Here is a 20762-nt window from a genome sequence, read left to right as displayed (position 1 = left end):
GAGAGAAGGTGTTTTTTTTTCCTTCCCACCAGTCCTCCATTGGCCGCACCATGGATCATTCACCCTTTGTCTCTTCCTCCCTGGTCGAGATAACGGGTGGGAGGGACTGAGGGGTGGAGGGAGAGCGGAGCTAGCGGTTGGCCCGGAAGTCAAATATGCTGTCAGACTCCAATCTGACTGATGATTCAAGCCAGGGATTGGAGTAGACGTGCGTGTTTTGAGTCTCACCCCAAATTAGGAATCGCTAGTGGGAATAAGCCACAACACATTCCAGGGCAATATGTAGGCCATGAGGGTCTTAGGGGTAAGATAGGTAGAGGGAAGGGGGGGTGGGGGGTGTTGTGTTAGGCTAATGAGAAGAAGGGGGAAGGAAGGATGGGAAATGGGGTGGTGGGTGGGCAAACAGAGGAGGGGGGAGAAAATTGGGATTTCTGGCAGGGAGGGAAGGGAGAAAGCTCATATCTTAAAATGTTTGTAATCGTCTTCCTGTGTTGGGAATCCTGGCAGGGTAGGGAAATAATAGTTGAAATGAGCTTGATTAAGTTTATGACTAATAATGTGAAAGGGTTAAACAAAAAGGCATAAGATACTTAGGGAAATTCACCAACACTCCACAGATGTAGTATTTCTTCAAGAGACACATATAACCCACGATACAAATGTTAAGTTATGCTGGAAGTTTGACACCATATTGTACACTAAAGTATTGGCAACCAGACTGAAGGAGTAGATGCCGGAGTGGATACACCTGGATCAGGTAAGATTCATTCCTGGAAAAGAAGGTAGGGACAATGGCCTGAGATTATTGCTACTCCTACAAAGGGTAAAAAGAGAGAAACTGCCAACATTATTCCTGTCAATTGACGCCGAAAAGGCTTTTAACCCTCTTGTTTTGAACTGTTTCTGTATTGTCTCCCTTTATATTGTAAAGTGCTGAGCAAACTGTTGGCGCTATATAAATCCTGTATAACAATAATAATTATTATTATATTATTATAATTATCAAAATATGCTACTAATAGAAGAAATCCAGAGCCAGTATTTTCTTAGTACACATTTCTATTCCACATATTCATTATTTTACATTATTAACTAGTTTATTTTCATAAACATCATCTAACTAGCCTAAGGTAACATAAAACTAGTATGTTTCACAGAAAAATAAAGTACTAAGTACTTCCCGTAAGTGTTAGCAACTAAAGTATTGCCTGAAGCTCAGCTGTATCTGTACTGTTCAGTTTTATCGGAAAAAAATGGTTTTAAAAAAGAAATGATCCAATTGTTCTCTGAAGTTAACTTTAATAGCTTTCTCAGCAAATAAATTATATTTTCATGCAAATACCAAAAACAAAACACCAGTCACCATAAGAATGGCTGCTGTGTGATTAAATACACATCCTTGTGATCCTAAGAAGCACAAACATGCAACAACCCAATGGCATCAATGATGCTGGGTGCCAGCATCCTATTTCTGGTGATTGGGCTGGCAACGGATGTGTGGCTCCCTATATTTTGCTACTTAAATGCACATCCTTTCTACTGCAGGGAACGCAATCAGTGGCTCATACCCCAAAGCCAAGCCACCAGCTGCAAGCTCTGGCTGGGGTGTGAAGCTAGTGGGAGCACTTCACAGATAAGGGATGTTCCCAGCTTCCCCTTACTGCAGGAACTCCCTATACAACAAGCTAGAAGAACAGTAAAAGAAACCTCCACTCCTCTCTCCTATGTGTCTCAGTGAGAGCACGATTTGTCGACTGTGATAGACTTGGTGGACTGCAGCAGGGCCTGGTCTTCTGTGGCAAAATGTTCCTTCAACACCAGTACTCTCAAAGCCACATACAACATGCTCCTACGGTGGTATTGGGTTCTGGCCTTGATCACCCATACCAATCCTAGTTACAGTGACCGCTGCTTTCAGGGTTGTGGCCATTGCAGAGATGTCCTACACACTTTGTGGATGTGCGCAAGACTGATAGACTTTTTGTCTCGGGTCTTTATTGCATACTTTGTTCCATCTGACTATCTAAAAGGTCCCCAAACTTGCTTTATTGTGTTGTCCCATTCAGGGCCTGTACACTCATCAACAAAAGTTGGCATCTTATCTATTTTGCCAGCCAAGAGAACTATTGCCCAAGCCTGGGAAAAAACCTATGGTCTCTTTTCAGGGTGTTAAAGACTGCATGACTGCCATAATGCTGAATGAACAAATGTCTAACATTTCGGAGGACTTTCATGCTAAGTTTCTCAAAATTTGGGAACCCACTTGGTCATTGTAGAAGCTTGAGAAGAAACTTTCCACATGGCAGAGTATTATATTTTTTTATAGCTTTACCAGCTTTTCACAATTGTATCTGTTTAGATGGAAATCAAAGTATAATCAAATAAAACCAAAAATCATTATAAACGTAATTATCTTTATAATAGCAATGTAAAGGTTTGGTTAAGGCTATATCAGACTGGCATGTTAGAAAATGAGTGTTGGGTCTGTGTTCCCTGATGCTGAAGTGACAGATGCTGAGTTAGTCCCACTGAAATTTATGCTGAGCTGCTGTTGCATTATCAGCTCAGCATGGGAAAAGGTGGCTGAAAATTTCAATTATGAAAATTATGGAAATCTTAGTATGCTAAAACACCTGATATTGTCCTGAGACTTAAAAATTAAATAACTTATTTTTTCATAATTCCTTTAAAGCTTTTGATTGCTAAACTTCATATTTCAAAGTGTTTAGTTAAAATTAAATTATTTTTGCTGAAATCATTGCAGTGGGGTGATATCAACAGTTGCATATTTAAAGTAAACGTGCTTTTCTCATACAAGCAAACAAATGGAGGAGCAGAGAGAAAAAAACTGTTGGATTGGGGAGCATATGTTTGTTGAGATGGCTCAGAATTATATATATACTATATTGCCAATAGTATTGGGACACCCCTCCAAATCATTAGATTCAGGTGTTCCAATCACCTCCATGGCCACAGGTGTATGAAATCAAGCACCTAGGCATGCAGACTGCTTCTACAAACATTTGTGCAAGAATGGGTCACTCTCAAGAGCTCAGTGAATTCAAGCGTGGTACTGTGATAGGTTGCCACCTACTGTATGCAATAAGATAGGGTGGGTAGAACCTAGGAGGGTGGAATTATGTGGCGACAAACTTCCCTAACTATGACCTTTGAATTACTGGACACTGACCTGAAGGGAACAATAACCTAATATTGTACCAGAAGAGATAGGTTACTGAATTGGAATGTGAAGGATCTTCTTTGCCTTGTCAATGTTTAGAAGTTGTACTCTATAATTTCCAAGTAAAAGAAAATGGACTTTGCATTTAACTGGAGGGGTGTAATTTAAAAAGGATGCCTGACTACCTGAGTGGAAGTGTTCAAAGTGGGGCAATACACAGCTAGACCTCAGGAGATCAGACAAGTGTAACTTATAACATGCTACACAAGTGCTGGTGGACACAATTCTGATTGTAAGTTACACAGTGTAAAATTAGTCTGGCCAGGAGTTGGTGATGGCTAGTGGAAAGAGATCTACCCTCCTTTCGGTGAGTGAGCACCCTTCACCCAGAACATGTGTCACATTGGCCCCAACCACAAGACCAGAATACATGGCCTTTGAAGGTGCAACTCCAGACCTCTAAAGGGGTTGCATGGGACCAGAGATGGTGTCTGGGGGTTTTGGCCCACCATCCGTACACACACTGAGCAGATAAGTTGGATCTGCATAGACTTTGGTGCTGTACTTCTCTAGGCTCCCTAGTGGAGCAACAATAGTGTGGGACCTCCATGGACCTTGTTTATAAGCTATTTTTCCCTACTTGCAGCAACATAATCAAAAGAAACATGAGGAAAATGTGTGTGTGTTGCAGAGATGTAATGGTTATTTTTTTATCCTGCCCAAACATATACTTTATAATTAAAGTGCAAAAGCAAGCAAACAAAATTGAAAACTATAGTTCAAAATCTTATGTAGTACAGTGTGTATTCTCTATAATATATAGTTGCATAAAATTTCAACAATAAAAGCCACTCTTCGATTAGGCACCTTTATTAATCCAAAAGAAGGATAAAAATGATGAGCTGGATCATATCATAAAGTTCTTGTTTAAAATAAAACACTGTAAATCAAGAGGTAGTTAATATTTCTACCATAGATACAACGATAAATCGGGTTTGTTGAAAATAACAAAGTGTAGATAGCAGACATTTATTTACACATAAAATGCTATTCATTCCACATTATAAGAGATATCTCCACATGCCATTAGACATTAGGATGTAAAGCTTATGGTGCAGTAAATCTATCAGCAGCTGAAATGGTAAAATGTTAAAATGAAATGTTGTGGAACTTCCGGTCTGGTAATAGGTGGTAATAGCAGCAGTGCTTTAGAGATGGTTTAAAATGGAAATTAGTGTTGAAATGTTAACATTTTAGAAAGAATTCAAACTAAGGAGCCATTTTAAGTTGGTAAGGCTGTTAGATCATTTCCATTTAAAGTGTTTGTATTGTGACCGAGAACATTGGAGAGCCTCAGACCTCAAGTCTGATGGTAACTGCCAGTGTGTTTATCTCTATATTTCACACCTCCTTGAATCTGTCACAGTCCCCCTCTCCTCTTGGACACATGTATCAGCACTAGGGACAACTTTATTGTTACAAACAACTAGACTGCCGCTGCAGCAAACAGGAATAGCTGGAGAGATTGGGTCAGGTAACTTTTTTTATATAGGAAGAAGAATGTCTACAGTAGACAATTTGGATTGCATATTTTAGGGCAAGTACACCAGGGTCAATGGAGCTCTTTTTTTTGCATTTTAACAACAAATAGTTTAAAAAGTATTTAGTCTCTTACAGTGCTGTGTAGGTACTATTGTGCACTGAATCTCACCTCCATTTTGTTTTAGCAAATTATTATCACTATTATTCAGGATTTATATAGGGCCAACAGTTTGTACAGCACTTTACAAAGTAAAGGGAGACAGTACAATTACAGATCAATAAAATAGGATTAGAAGTGCCCTGCTCATGGGAACATATAATCATTGAATGAGAGGCAAAACACTTGTGTGCCTTGCAGAACATGCAGGCTTGCTTAGTAAAACAGAGCAAAAAAAAAAAAACAATGATAATGAGCAGTGTACAGTATATTGACACATTTCAATTAACCACAGTTTATTTTAGTCAGGTAAATTAGAAATGTGTGTTGTGCATCACAATTGCTTTTTATATTGTAACTAAAATTGATAATGTGAACTAATATGAATGTGTGGATTTGGTTCCCAAGCCTACAGGTTATAGTCAGTGTACTTACTGTACATACCAAAGTGATCATTGGCACAAAATATTTCATAAAGGATAACTACTTTAATGATGACCCCTTCATTCCCCCTGACAAGTTTTCCCAAGTCTAATACTCACCTGTCCCTGCTTCTCAGACATTGTAACAGTGCAGCCTGCTGGAAGCTGCACAACCACAGCTTCTGATTGAGCTCATCTTTTTCCATGGAAGAAATGAAAATGGAATGTAAATGGAAGAATGTCTGTTTATTCCTATGAAAGGTTGTCCTCCGGGACAGAAAATAGATGGCCTAGTAAGAGTAATCGGGGCGTCTTCCATTCCACATTTTAAATACATTTTTTTTTATGTGGAAAATAGAAGTATAATTACTATTTTGTCTCATACTAATAGTAAAATTTAATATAAAAACAAAAGTGCAGTGCCTAAGAGATCTAAAATTTTATAGTCAAAAACTAAAGTGTAAATGATATGCTTATGACAAAAATAAGCCACAAAAACATGACTTTAACTGCTTCCCGACAAGGGGCGGACTGACAACTCATGGGGCCCCCAGGCAATAGGGGATCATGGGGCCCCTGTGTCCTTGCCCACACTCAAAAAAAGCCTATAAAAGGTACCAGGGGTATTTCATGGGGCCCCCTACTGACCCCGGGCCCTCGCACAGTGCCAGAGTGCTCGAATGGTCAGTTCGCCCCTGTTCCTGACAGCTCTATAGCAGAAGTACTACTACAGGGCGGCAGGGATGTGCAAAATCACATATATATATATATATATATATATATATATATATGAATTTGCATTTCCTACCCGCGCCGCTATTGGCTCCTCGGCATATCAATCAGCCGGGACACTGTGATCATCGCCGGAGCTTACAGGGGAGAGGTCTGCATGTAAACAACACAGCTCACTCCCCTGCACAGCAGAGCAACACAAAGCAGCTTGTCTACATAGTAGAACACACAATGTAAAAGACACACAGCACACAGTAAACCCTTTGATTGTCCCAGATGTTAACCCCTTCCTGCCCAGTGTCATTAGTACAGTGTCAGTGCTTTTTATTAGCACTGATCACTGTGTTAGTGTCACTGAGGATGTCAGTGACAGTTAGTCAGTCCCCCACCAGTGTCAGAATGTCTGTCACAGTCCTGCAATAAGTCGCTGCAATAAGTCGCAATAAGTCGCTGCACAGTCCTGCAATAAGTCGCTGTAATAAGTCGCCATTACTAGTAAAATAAAAATTTAAATTCCAGTGTATATACACCTCCATTTATAGACTCTACAACTTTCACGTAAACCAATTAAATTACACGTATTGGGATTTTGTTTAGCAAAGACATGTAGCAGAATACATTTTGGCCTAAATTTAAGAAGACATTTTATTTTTCAATTATTTTTACTGGATATATTTTATAGCAAAAAGTCGAAAATATAGTTTTTGTTTTTTTCAAAATTGTTGCACAGGTGATCAAATACCACCAAAAGAAAGCTCTATTTGTGGGAAAATAAGGACATACATTTCATTTATGTGCAACATTGTATGACTGTGCAATTGTCAGTTAAAATAACGCAGTGCCGTATCGCAAAAAAATGGCCTGGTCAGGAAGGGAGGTAAATCCTCTGGAGGAAAGTGGTTAAAAATCGTATAGAAGGTCCCACAACAGTTGTCCATTTGTAGTATTTTATAGCAAAAAGTCGAAAATATAGTTTTTGTTTTTTTCAAAATTGTTGCACAGGTGATCAAATACCACCAAAAGAAAGCTCTATTTGTGGGAAAATAAGGACATACATTTCATTTATGTGCAACATTGTATGACTGTGCAATTGTCAGTTAAAATAACGCAGTGCCGTATCGCAAAAAAATGGCCTGGTCAGGAAGGGAGGTAAATCCTCTGGAGGAAAGTGGTTAAAAATCGTATAGAAGGTCCCACAACAGTTGTCCATTTGTAGTATTCATCCAACAGTCAAAATATGACCATGTGTTGCTCCAAACCACCAACTTTGCACACTCACCAGCTATTAAGCTGCATCATAAGGGCAGCAGACAACATTTTTAGCACAGACAGGACATTACAGTATGGGAATCTATCTGAATTGTAATCCTCCATTCGCACAGGGGCCGCAAGCACCACCAATATATTAAGCCTAGGAGGAACGCTCACCTGACTGGAACCACAAAAAAAGGTATATAGTTAGTAATTTATTCGTAAAATCAGCTGATATCCATCCACTAAATCTATATACCAAAGTTAACAGGTATAGCAGAGTGTAAATTTACCACGTGGGGACATTCACTTATTAAGATTGCCACTGATTCCAGAAGCAGAAATGGCTGCATGATGTAGCACCTCCCAACTCATTTTGCATGTATGCACATCTTCTGGAGATACTGAATGTGGTTTAAATTAATTGGTATCACTATACTTCTACAGGGCTCCATGCTGAAGAAGAGAATTTTGTGAATGAGCAGGTCCATAAAACCACTAATAGATAGGGTGGCTGTAGTCACCTTGCTGACAGAGCACTAATGTTACAATAATACAACGAAGGTGATCAAAGAATCTGGGCAACTATCATGATACTTAGAGTGCAATCCCTACGTGCCTGCCTAAAAAGGCCACTGCTAATATTTCCAATGGGAATACACATCAAAATAGTAAACCCACCTTCATATATATGAATGTACATGTGGTGTGCTGTGTTAGAAAAAAAAAAGTTCTGAATGTTTTTGGCTGCATTTAACCACTTCCTGACCCCGCTATAGCCGAATGATGACTACAGCGCAGTCGTCTAGTTCTGGGAGGACCTCATATGACGTCCTCCCAGAACGTACCCCCAGCTGCATGCACTCGCAACTTTTACCACGTGATCAGCTATGTTCAATCACAACTGTTCATCATGTAAATACAGTTGCCAGTTATCATCAGTACTGTGACAGCATGAGGAAAGTACTGCTGATCCAGGCTGCTCTGAGCAAAACCATTGCACAGAACAAGTAAGCATGATGTGTTTATTATTTTCAAGAAAAAATTGAGGATTTAGAACTACTTTAACTCAAAGACAGCATTTTGACAGTGGATATCATTCATGTGATTTCCAGAGAGCCATCTACATTAACAAGTGGTTACAATGCCACTTTTTAACCCCTACTACACCTATTGACTTGGTCCATGAGCAGTTTGGGTAGATGCTTTTCTTAAAGTTTCACTTTCTTTTGTTGTAAGTAATATACAGTATGTCCAGTGCCAGATGGAGGGGCAGTTGTCCTGCAGCTACGGGCACCATTTTAATTTAAGCCCTAATTTGCATTATGTACAAAGTCAAGCTTTGTACAGGAAATAGTTGTGCCTCTTTTACTTCTTTCAGATCCCAAATGGAAATTGCGTCTGTTTCGGAACTGCTTATTTTCTCACTTGCTCATTCCTCCTCCTGTCTTATACATGGGTATTTTATTCCATTATGCAGTTAGTGCAACTTGTTATGCTCTCTGATTGCAGGGGCTTTCAATGTCCTTTTCCACCTTCACTCGCAGAATCTCATATAGGAGTGACTGATCATGGTTCTCTTAGACCCAAACGTTCCACCAAAGGGTTTCCTCTTTTTCTCCCTGTCAGACAATGTCTTGCCCCTAAGCAAGCTTCTGGCTGCTGGCATTGACATTCAACTTAACTATTACCAGATGACCATTGCATTAAACTTAATGTGTAATGGAGCACTAAATGCAATGCGAGGTTATGTCTTGGATAACTCTTTATTCTGTTTAATCAGTGGAACAGGTGAGCACCAACCTTTTCCTTGTACAGCCTCTCTCTGAGAAGATTAACTCCTCCCATGCGCAGTAGGTCCTAGAACTGGACAAAACAGTTTCTGGGATTTCCATATGTACAACATGTTCTACTGTCTGGAATAAATCACTAACACTTCTTACAGCCTTCACATGGACAGACATAAGGAATGCGTATTTACACATTCTGATCCAAGTGATCAGAAATTACCTCACTTTGACGTGGTAGACAGCCACTATAAATTTGTGGCCCTTATGTTTAGCCTAGCCTTGGCTCAGAAAGTGTTTACAAAGATGCAGAGTGTTCATAATCATAAAAGAGCACCAGTTCTGGATCTTCTTTGTCTCAGAGGTATTCCAGTATTTCTGATTCTATCACAACACTTGGAGCACTTCAGCCTTCTTCTGGATATCTTTGACGCTAAGGTCTTCCTGCCCCAAGGGAAGTTGACCAAACGGTTGACTCAGGCTTAGCAAGTTCAATCTCGATGTCTGTATCCCCTGCAGAGTTGCATGCTAGCGTTGGAAATGATGGTATCTTTCTTCAAAGTGGTCTCATTTGCTCACTTCCACTCAAGAACCTTGCAATGGAATTTTTTCATGGAGCGGGATAAACACCAGTCTGTTTCTGCACAGACAGAGTCATTCAGATACATACTTGAACCAGGTTCTCTGTCATTGTTACTTCTATCCACAGCATTGTCAGCAATCTGATTTTTTTCTCAATGTAAGGTAGCCACAATTGATGCCAGTTTTGTGGGTTGTGTGAACCTCTAGGTTCTCTCTGTTTGTTGTTGGTCTCCAGAAGAATCAATGATTCCAATCAATGTTCTGGAGTTACAAGCAATTTGTGTTTTGTTCATTTACTGGGCCTAAATTTAAAATTGATAAACAATGGTCTATAATTCTACCAGAAACAAATCTGCAGTCTGTGAATTCAGCACAATATTACACACCTTAAAAGATAAGTTCACCTTTGGAACATGTTACATGTTCCACCAATTTTTAGGGTGGAACATGTAACATGTTCCCATTGCTGCAGCAGCCCCTGCCACCCCCCTCCCTCTGACAGATAGCTATCTCTTAAATTTGAAAACAATGTGGCTCCGCCCACACAGCTGCATCACTCATTCACAGAGTTCTGTAAATGAGTACCTACCAGTCCTGGCAGCCTTAGCAGCTGTCGGCTTGAAGTTTTCAATGAACTACCACCGCGCTGTGGAGCGTTTAGTTTGCAAACTAAATATATCAAGAAAAAATATATACATGAAAAAAGCCATGTCCCCACAATAAAACACCATGGTCACCAAAAAACAATTAAAAACATAACCTCCCTATTGCCTTGCCATTCAAATAATAATAATGTGCTCATGCACGAAATGCGTTAGGGGGGAGCCAGGGTGTGACATCACGCCGCTTGGCCACGTGTCAGGCCGGCAGCCATCTTTACTGCTGTATCACACTGTGAGTGCTTTTTGTCCTATTGAATCTGCTTTTGCTTGGCAATCCTTTTTTTCAATAAAATACTACACAATCAGAAGTTTGTTTGGGCTCATTTGATTACGAGCCCCCCCCCCCTTAAGGTGGATTCTTTTACTGCTCTGCACCTGCCATTGAGTGAGGTCCCCCTGGTGGTTATTCATGATATCTGATACCTGGAGTGTGATCCCCCTGGTGGATGGCTGAGAGATTCCTGATCCCTGGAGGCTGATGACCCTACAATTACCTGTCTTTCTGCTGGTCGGCCAGTTGATCTGTAAATGTTCATCTTTCTATACCCAGAGGACCAGGAGTGGTTTAAGTACTCAAATGCATTATATGATTGCGCTATCTGGTTAGTGCAATCTACACCTATATACACATCACTGGAGTCACGTTTTGCACTTGTGTATGGAGTTTGAGACTTATGTGCTTATTTGTAACACTTTATTATTGAAGTTCACCACCTGCACAATATAACGTCCGCAGACGTTCATTGCACTTGAATTTAACCTCAGCGCCTCACAGCGCAAATATATCTGCTTATATCATATGTGTCATTCGATTTTTAGTGCTGCATATATATATTCATTTTATTTACTCATTTTATTATTTTTAAATAGAGTGGGTATGAGTCAAGATTTGTGAAATTTTTATTTGTGTCTGTGACACCGAGATATTTTCTCAATTGTTATCTTTTTATGCCCATACAAAACAGAACTAGAACAGGAAAGCACAGACAGCAATACACTACTAGAAATTATTTTTTCGTACTTGTTGTTTTTTTGTTTTTTTCTGGTTAGGTTTCCCTAAGCTTAGTTGTTGATTACTACTAGGGTTGGGCTTGATGTTCGAGTCAAACATAAGTTAAACTCAAAAATTGGCCGCTCATGCGTTCGGCAAACACACAAATGGTAAGGGCTGCTCCCCACAATGCCCTGTGTCATGACAGTGCATTGTTATTGACCAAAGCAATGCACATGACCACAAGTCAGGTGCAATGCTTTGGCCAATCACAGCGCATGATGATGTCACAAGGTGGTGGGGTGACCACGCCCCCTTGTGACATTATCACAGTATTTAAGAACTGTCATGTCTATGCAGCTGTCAGACGGCGGGAGCCAAAGTCGAGAGCGGAGCATTTTTTTTATCACCTCTTATTATGAGTCGGCGGTGGCAGCAGGCATCGTGATTAACATTGGATCTACTTCGGGTGACTTTTTTAAATACAAACATAGAAAAGTGATAGAAGAAAAAGACCGAGTGGTCCATCTAATCCATTGAGTGGTCCATCAACTTTTTTTGTTTGTTTGTTTTTTGGGGGGGCAGAGGGTTGTTTTTTTTGTTTGGTTTGGTTTTTTTTGTTTGTTTGTTTGTTTGTTTTTTTTGTTAACTTTTTTGTCTGAGTATGTCCCAAGCATGTTTGAAGCTATATAATGTTGACTGGCTTCTGAGATTAGTTTTGAACTTTCCTCCAATTAGTTTAAGGTCATGTCCCCATGTTCTTGATTTTGGTTTCATGTTGAAAATACTGCCCTCCTGAACCTTATTCACCCCTTTGATGTACATAAAGGTTTCAGTCATGTCTCCCCTTTCCCTTATTTCCTCCAGACTGTACATGTTAAATTCCTGAAGTCTCTCCTGATGTGTTTTATCCCCCCAGACCGTTCATCAATTTTGTTACCTGTCTCTGGACTCATTCTATCTTATCAATATCTTTTTGTAAGTGAGGTCTCTAGAACTGGACACAGTATTCTAAATGAGGTCTAACTAAAGATCTATATGGGGGAATCAGGACCTCCTTTCTTCTGCTGGTGACCCCTCTGGTAATGCATCCTGGAATTCTCTTCACTTTTCTCACTGCCTGGCTACACTGTTTGCTCATTTTGCAATGATCTGAAATAAGTACCCCAAATCCTTTTCCTCTCTAGTGCTGGCCAACAATGTACCCCCAATGTTGTACTCTCTCAAGGGATTATTTTTCCCTAGGTGCATTATTTTACATTTAGAAACATTGAACTGCAATTTCCACTTTTTTGACCAATCTTCCAGCAATGCCAAATCATGTTCCATGTTACATACACCTCCATGGTATCAACCTTATTGCACACCTTTGTGTCATCAGCAAAAAGACATACCTTACCCAACAACCCTTTAGTTATATCATGTACATATAGATTAAGTAGAACAGGACTTAGTCTGGTATCTATCCTTTAGCCAGCTGCATAACCACTGAACCACCCAAGGGCTAATCCTAGCTTGTACACCTTTTGTATTAGATCATAAAGTGTAACTGTATCAAATGCCTTTTATTTTTGTTTTTAATAAAGGACTTTTCAAAGACTGTCTTCTGTCATTTTCTACACTACGCTTTTTTTTGTGAATGCATAGTGGTACCATGTACCCCATACCCATTCACATAAGGGGGGCAGGATCTGAGGGCCCACTTGTTAAAGGGCGCTTCCAGTTTCTGATAAGCTCCCTGCCCGCAGACCCCCACAACCACTGGCCACTGTTGTGGGGAAGGGACCCTTCTCCCCATCAACATGGGTACAAGGTGTTTTGGGGGGATCCCCCTGCCCCAAAGCACCCCCCCATGTTGAGGGCATGTGACCTAGTATGGTTCAGTAAGGGGGGTATTTGATCACCCCCCTCCTTTCCTGACCTGCATCCACAGATAAGGGTCTGCTATGGATTTTGGGGGGGAACCCCACACCATTTTTTTTTAAAATGTTGACATGGGAGTTCCCCTTAAAATCCATACCAGACCCGAAGGGCTTGGTATGAATGGGGAGGGGATCCCACACACCGTTTAAAAAAAAAAATTAATTCCAGGCAATGCCGGCAATTCTTTTTATATTCCGCTGTTAGCCGGGTTTTCCACTGACAGCTGAAACATTAAAGAGTGTTTTAACTACTAAAATACCACATGACTTAATAATATAACTCATGCGGCATTGTAGTAGCTGTGTGGTAACTTACCGCATACTCAGATGTGTTAAGATACCGCTTAGTGAATTGTCCCTGCTCGAAGATCACGGTCAAATGTTCGCCGGCGAACCAAGCATGGGGGTGTTCGGCCCATCACTAATTACTGCCTTTCTCTGGAGTAGCTTCCAGAAAATAGAGTAGGAGGTTCAGCCACTGAAGTTATGAATATTTATCTGCTCTCAGCCAATCCATGTGAAGGGCACCCAGAAGGTGAGAAGATAAATGTTTGGAAGGTTTGCTCAGAGTGTTCTTGTCCCAGAGCTGCTGCTCCTGGGATGTAGCTGGAGTACTGGAGTTGCTAAAGACATTTTCTTGGAGAACATTACACTGTAGTCCTGGTCTGGAGAAGGATCTTTTTGTAAGGGGGTTACTGTAGAGTATCATGTGGAAGCTGCGTAACAGACAGCTCCTGGGACATTTTGAGTAAGACCTGAGTTTGGAACTCTTATGTGTGCCTGCTGCTATAGGATTTTTGCTAAGTTTGTCATCTTATTGATGTTTGAAATTGTTTTACAGTATCCTGTACCTTTCTCCCTCTCCAGTTCAAGCTTTGTAAAAAAATAAAATCCACAAAAAGACATCCCCTGGACTAAGCCTGTGTGTCACTGTGCTTAGAACTGTGTCTGTGGCGGGCAGCCTCTTTTCTGCATTGGGAGAACCTGTCTCTTCTCAGTGGCCCCTCCAGGGGTGAGAGCTACACAGCAATTAAACATTGCCAGATGTCTGAGCCTTCCTCACCCATTTCTCAATAAAAATGGAATTTTGACTCACCTGTGAATTCCTTATCTTGGAGTACAGTACAATACACAGAACTTGTGTACTCATGGACCATGGGTTGTATGCAGGCTACCTTCAAGTGATGGGACACTGGCAAAAAACTTGCTAGAGCTGCCCCTAGAGCAAACTCATATAACCTCGCCCACTCTGTGAGACTCCAGTTTTTGAGGCAGCTACATTGGAAGCAATGGGAGGCTGCCACAGCTAATTGCAGCCCTTCGCATGTAATTGCTCATGCAGTGGTCACCTGCAAGTGATCGGCCCTGGATGCAAATTATAGCCTAAGGAGTGATCAAGACACAGAGGGGAGGATGGCCTGTATCCTGAACTGTACCCCATGATAAGGAATTTCCAGGTCAGTCAAAATTCATATTATCTTATTCATAGAGTACAGGACACAGAGCTTGTATTTATAAACCAATGCTACATACCCCAGCAATAAAGGCCTTGAGAGTAAATCCTGATTCTCCTGGCAATGGTGGAGCAGGAAGCAGGATGCCCTTTAGATACATGCATCCCCTGACATGGATGCAAGTGCTTAAAGTGGAACTGCACTGCATCTGAACACCACAAACCAAAAATTCCATATAATTCATTTTTAATATTCAAAACAACCCCCCCCCCATGCATCCATGTCTCCATGCTTTATTTTGCTAAGAAATCATTTTGAAAAACACCTCCTGGCATTTCTGGCAGTGGCCATCATGATGGCAAATAATTCATGTAGCAGTTACTTCCTGGGATCCATATGTCCTTAGTTGAGGCACTGACAGACCTGAAAACCCTCCCTTCTCTCCTGAAGACTCCTGTGATGTATGACATATTTGCCTATGCATGGAAACTAAGAAGTAAATGAAGGAATGCAAAAAAAAGGCTAAAACAAGTAAATATTATATACTTTTCTACCTTTTTACTAATGCTATAATTAAACTTTGTTTAATTTGGCTAAACTATTAGCCTGGTTCACACTGCTGTAACTTCAGGTGCGACATACAATTTACAAATCGCACCTGAAGTCGCATCAAATTCATTTCTATGGCACTGTCTTAATCGGTTGGATTTGGAGTAGCGGGATTTAAAAAATAGCACCTGCACTACTTTTTTCTGATTTCATTATTATTTGCATTGACTTATGTTAAATGAAGTCGCAAGCTGCAGTGAAATTGGAGTTACAAATCGCACTGATCTGCGTCTTTTAAATTGCGCTACTTCAAGTGCAGTAGCTTGATTTCAAGCTCGCATTTAGTGTGAACCAAGGCTAAGAGGTCTAATTATGTATAAATATTAGTACAAATCCAAGCATTTACCAATCCAGATTTGAGTGACCACCACTTTTCTGATTCACTTACAAAAGAAGCAGACTTCTCAAATCCTAAAAATACCAACATTGACAGTCGAGGAGTCAGTAAATGGCCCCCAAATAAATATTACCATTCTTCACAGGATATAGTTTATACATTTTTAGTTGGTTAGTTACTAAAGAATATGGCTGGCCAAATCACCCAAATCTCAGCAGTGCTATTCCAGAAGTGAGTGACTGACCCCCAAATAAACTTCATAAACAATTAACTTCAATAAACCCCAATCTTACTTTGCAATGGGATATAGTTTTTTTTTTCTTACTGTTGTCAGTCAATTTTTTTTCAAGAGTCCTAGTTTAAGTCTGTTTATGCCTTAACAATGACTACTTTGAAAACCTGTTATTGAAACCATTCAAGGGAGTTAGAAAGGGATCCATCCTCTGTTAAATGCTCCTGAAGAGTACTGCTTGCACACCTGACAAATTATTCTGCCAATGTAGTTTGGTTTGAAAAAGAAACTGTGAGTTCTAATATCTGCCCTGTTTTCTGCAGACAAATATGCATTAGCCAATGCCTGATGTTGTACATATTTCTCAGATTCCCTGACACATGCAGGTTTAGCATGAAATATTGGAGGCTCCGTCATAAGGCTACGAGTAAGTGGCCCGAAAATTACATAAAACGCACTTAGAGGGGGGTCTGTCATTAATGACTGATTTCTATGTGTTATTCCAATCAATGTTATGCCTGCCTTCCTGTGCCAATTGTTCCACTCCCCAAGACCCCCAGCCATGTCATTCCCATTAATTCTCACTGTGCACAGCAACTTTAGCAAGTCACTAAAATTAATAATAGCTGCCATCTGGCTGAAACAACCATCTTCCCTTCTTCCTCTGCTGTGCCTGTGTCTTGCATATGCAAACATTTCTTTTTCAATTTTACAAATAGTAATGAATGGGTAATGTCTATTGGTACTGAAAGGCAAACCATCGGGGCAAAACATTTCTTTGGTTTCTACACAAAATGAACAGCAGGTTCTTTGAATTCTGCAAACACTGGGCACAGGGCAAAAGTAGAATTTATGCCCCTGAAAAGGAAACATATTACCATTTTCTTTGAATTCTGCAAACACCAGGCACAGGGCAATACTAGGCTTTTTGGCCCTGGAAAGGTAGTACATTACCATTTTAATATTTGTACAAGCACTGGACACAAGTTTAAATCAGACTTTATGCCCCTGGAAAGTTAACACATTATTGGTCATCTGATGATGACTGCATATGGTGTGCCTTTTGAAAGTATTATTTAGTGTTTGTACTAAACAAAAGATCTGGTGCCACAAATGCTTTAAACTGACCATACATGGGTTATTTCTTTTTTCAGCTGGTGGGCTGAAAGTAAAAAATCTTAACAGATTCCTCCATCCACAAAAAAAGGTAGAAATCTCCCTGCTGAGACATTGTATTCTGACAGCTGCACCCCTTGTGTCTGCTAACCCATCCCTTCAACATGATAAACAAATAAACAATCGACTTCTGTAGAGCAGGGGAGCCCACACCCGACCACCCAAATTTCAATCAGTGTATGGCCAGAATTTCAATCAGTGTATGGACGGAAGCCAAGTGACATAATTACCAGTCTGCAGCCAATACTGGATGTGAGCTGCCCCATTCCTATTCTTTTCAGGTTCCCCGTTGGTGCTCTGGTTCCTCCCCCTCGAGCAGTGCCCCCAGAGAAAGCTGCTTGCCCTGGGGGCATTACTACGTGCTTGTCCCCAAGCTGCTGCTCTATGCATCCATAAGACACACAGAGCCGTGGATTGGTCCTGCCCCCGCTCTCTCCTCATTGGCTCACTAGCTGTGGTTGACAGCAGTGGGAGCCAATGGGCTCTTGCTGTTGTCTCAGCCAATGAGGAGGGAAAGGCCCCCAATAGCCAAGGCTATTGTGAACATCGCTTGATCAAAGGGTAAGGATTTGAGGGGGCTGGGGGGGCACTGCACACAGAAGGTTTTTTTACCTCCATGCATGGAATGCATGAAGGTAAAACAACTTTGAGCCTGTAGAACCACTTCAAGATGTTCTATTCTACTTTATTAATAAATTACTGCACTATGGCACGGCTCCTCTCCTATCACACTATGGCAAGCAACCTCCCTCCTATCTGGTCCGCTGGATTACTATTAATCTGAATTAAAGGGGATACACAGCTTTTTCTCCCATTGGGGTACTGATGTCCAAGAGTGATGGAGGATCTATTCTTCTAAGTGGATAAAGCTTGTTTAGACCTATATGCCCATATAGGTCTAATATTGAGGTGAGAAAGTACTCCTGTAGGCGGTGGCACTTATTGGTGTAGTTATTGATGACCACCATTGAAGCACTAACAATGATTGATGAATATTGGCGCAGTGAACACGTTATTGGAACCCGTGTTTGGACTTATCTGGACTGTTTTAATTTACTTATTAATCACTTACTTCTTATTTTTTTTGATCTGTGAATATTGGTGCAGTGAAAATGTTGTTGGAACATTGTTTTGGACTGTTTTGATTTATTTACTTATCACATATTTTTCTTTTTGAAACTTCATCTTTGCATGTTCACATTTGTTTGATGGTAGATAAATAAGCAGCACAGCATTTTTTGATTAATTGTAACATATTGATATGGGAACACATTTCTTGGTGTTTGCAGCAGCTGTTTATTTTTATTTCCATTATCTTTCTTTTGATTATGTTTTGTTTGCTTGAATTATTATTTTCTGGGGACCTTTGTTGGTGACAAAATTTACATGGCACCTCATTAGAGGATTTTTTGTTAAATCGGTGTATGGCCAGCTTTAGACTTAGAAGACATATTAGAACGTGTTGAAACTTATTCAGTGGAAGAAGAAAGAATGATCTGAAGGTGAAGCAACAGATTCTAAATTCACAGAAGGCAAAAGCATACCTGACCATGAAATGAAAGATTCTGTAATCTGTTAGATATGTGGAAAATACATTTTAACATGAAATTACAGACTTTGCAAGTGTGGAAGACATCACAGAGCAGAAACTACATATTTGGTAAATGCAGTGCTTGAACAAGGCATATCTGCACATAGGATAATGGTTTCTACAGTTGGTGACAAATCTGAACATGAAGCAGGTTAGGTATGTTCAGTTTCCTCTAACCATGGCTGTAGATTTATTCCGTCATTGACATACACATTTAAAGGGTAACTCGTTTTTGTGGAAAAAATATAGCAAATAAAAAAATGAATATAGCATATACTATAAAATTGCTGTACAAACCATATTGTTATTTAATGTTATTAAAAATTACCTTTCCTTTTTAAATTGCATCTCAGTCATTTTCTATCATTTTCAATGTAATATGGCAACTTGAAGGCTCTCTGTACGCAGCTGGAAATGTAATTTCCTTCTTGTGTAAAGAAATAAGCACAGTATTCGAGTCAGGCTTTAGGTATCTTCTACAAGAGAAATATAATTTTGGTGCGGTGTCCCCTAAAGATTTGTCATTTTAATTGGGACGCACATCCTGCAACTTTTCTAATGAGAACCATGAAGGTGCACCAGGTGATTAACCACTTACTCCCAGACAAATTCTGACATTCCTTACATGCATTTAACAATCAGCTTTTGTTTTTGCTAGTAACTTACTTAGAAACTCATACATTATATATTTTATGAAAGCAGCGATCCTGGAGAATAAAATAGTGGTTGTTGCAATTTTTAATGGCACGCCATATCTTATAAACATAATAAGATACCCAATTTTTTGAAAAATATAATGATTATACGCTAAGCAAATATCTACTTACTTAGCACATAATCATTATGTTATCCTAACATGTCATGCTTTAGGTCTCATGCGCACTAGAGAAGCTAAAAACTGCTTTAGAATTTTTTTGCCGGTGTTTAGCAGTGTTTAGCCTAGTGTGTAAGCTACATTTAGTAGCTTCAGCATTAAGAAGAGTGTCGGAAAGCCACCCACCCCGTCTTTTACAACAAATGAGTCATCAGCTGTGAGCAGGGTTCCCCACTGACCGCTGAATGTAAAAAAAATAAAACATTTTAATTAAATAAAATGTGAAAAAAACAGTGTGGGAGTTCCTTTGGGTCTAGTGTAGATTTTAAGGGGAACCCCATGCCAAAATTTAAAAAAATGCCATGGGGCCCCCCAAAAACCTTACCAGACCCTTATCCAAGCATGCAGGGAAAATAGAAAATATCTATTGTTTTTTTTAACATTTAGCTTCAATTGACTTCAGTGGGGGTTAAGATTCCATACCCAAAACTTTAATAATGTTCTTGTAAACCTTAAACCAAACCCAGGTATGTTTGACTCATCCCTAGTGATGGCATTAGTGTTCAGGGGATCAGCCCTTTAAGAAAAAAAAAGAAATTAAACTATTGCCATAACAATATTTAAGGAATAACACATGTTTAGGCTCAATTCAGGAAAATTTTAAATGCTAGTCTCAATCAAAGGCTCTGGGTTGTAACCTCTGGAGCACATCCTATGTTACATATTTCTTGGTGAACATCATTGTGTTTTATCTTGCTTGTTGATCATCAACATGGGGATGGCTTTAGGAATAGGTCAGTGTTGCATGACTGTCTGGAGAACATCAATGTGTTGAGGTTGTAAAACCTAGTTTGAATTTGAATTTTAGTCAGTTGAACATGCAACATTGCAAATGTTAAATTAATTATATTTCAACCAGCAGGTGATGCTTCATCCTCCTGGTCACATGCTCCATTGGGCCTGAGCTTTTAAATAACATATTCAGCCACAAGATGGAGTGTTGCCTCAGCTGATTTTCACATGAATGCAGAGTAGTGTAGGGCTGCCTGTTTGGTTGAAAACTCACACAATAAAACTCACTAAGGACGATGGCCACTTAAATCCCACTCATTTGAGTCTTTTACTGAGACTTTATGCTGTTCTAGTTCACTTTTAGAAGAAGATGGTTGCTCAAATTACAAATCTGAGCAATAACAGTCTAAAAGTGAATGACTAACCAACTAAACAATTTATACCATTCTTATTCTGCTGATGGATACATTTTTTTTGCTTCATCAGTCAGTCCATGTATGAGATTCCTTTAGGCTTTTAAAATTCACT

Source organism: Staurois parvus, unplaced genomic scaffold, assembly GCF_062004578.1.
Source record: "Staurois parvus isolate SC_StPar_1 unplaced genomic scaffold, SC_StPar_1.0 ptg000549l, whole genome shotgun sequence".
Lineage (NCBI taxonomy): Eukaryota > Metazoa > Chordata > Amphibia > Anura > Ranidae > Staurois > Staurois parvus.
This window is presented reverse-complemented; position numbering follows the sequence as displayed.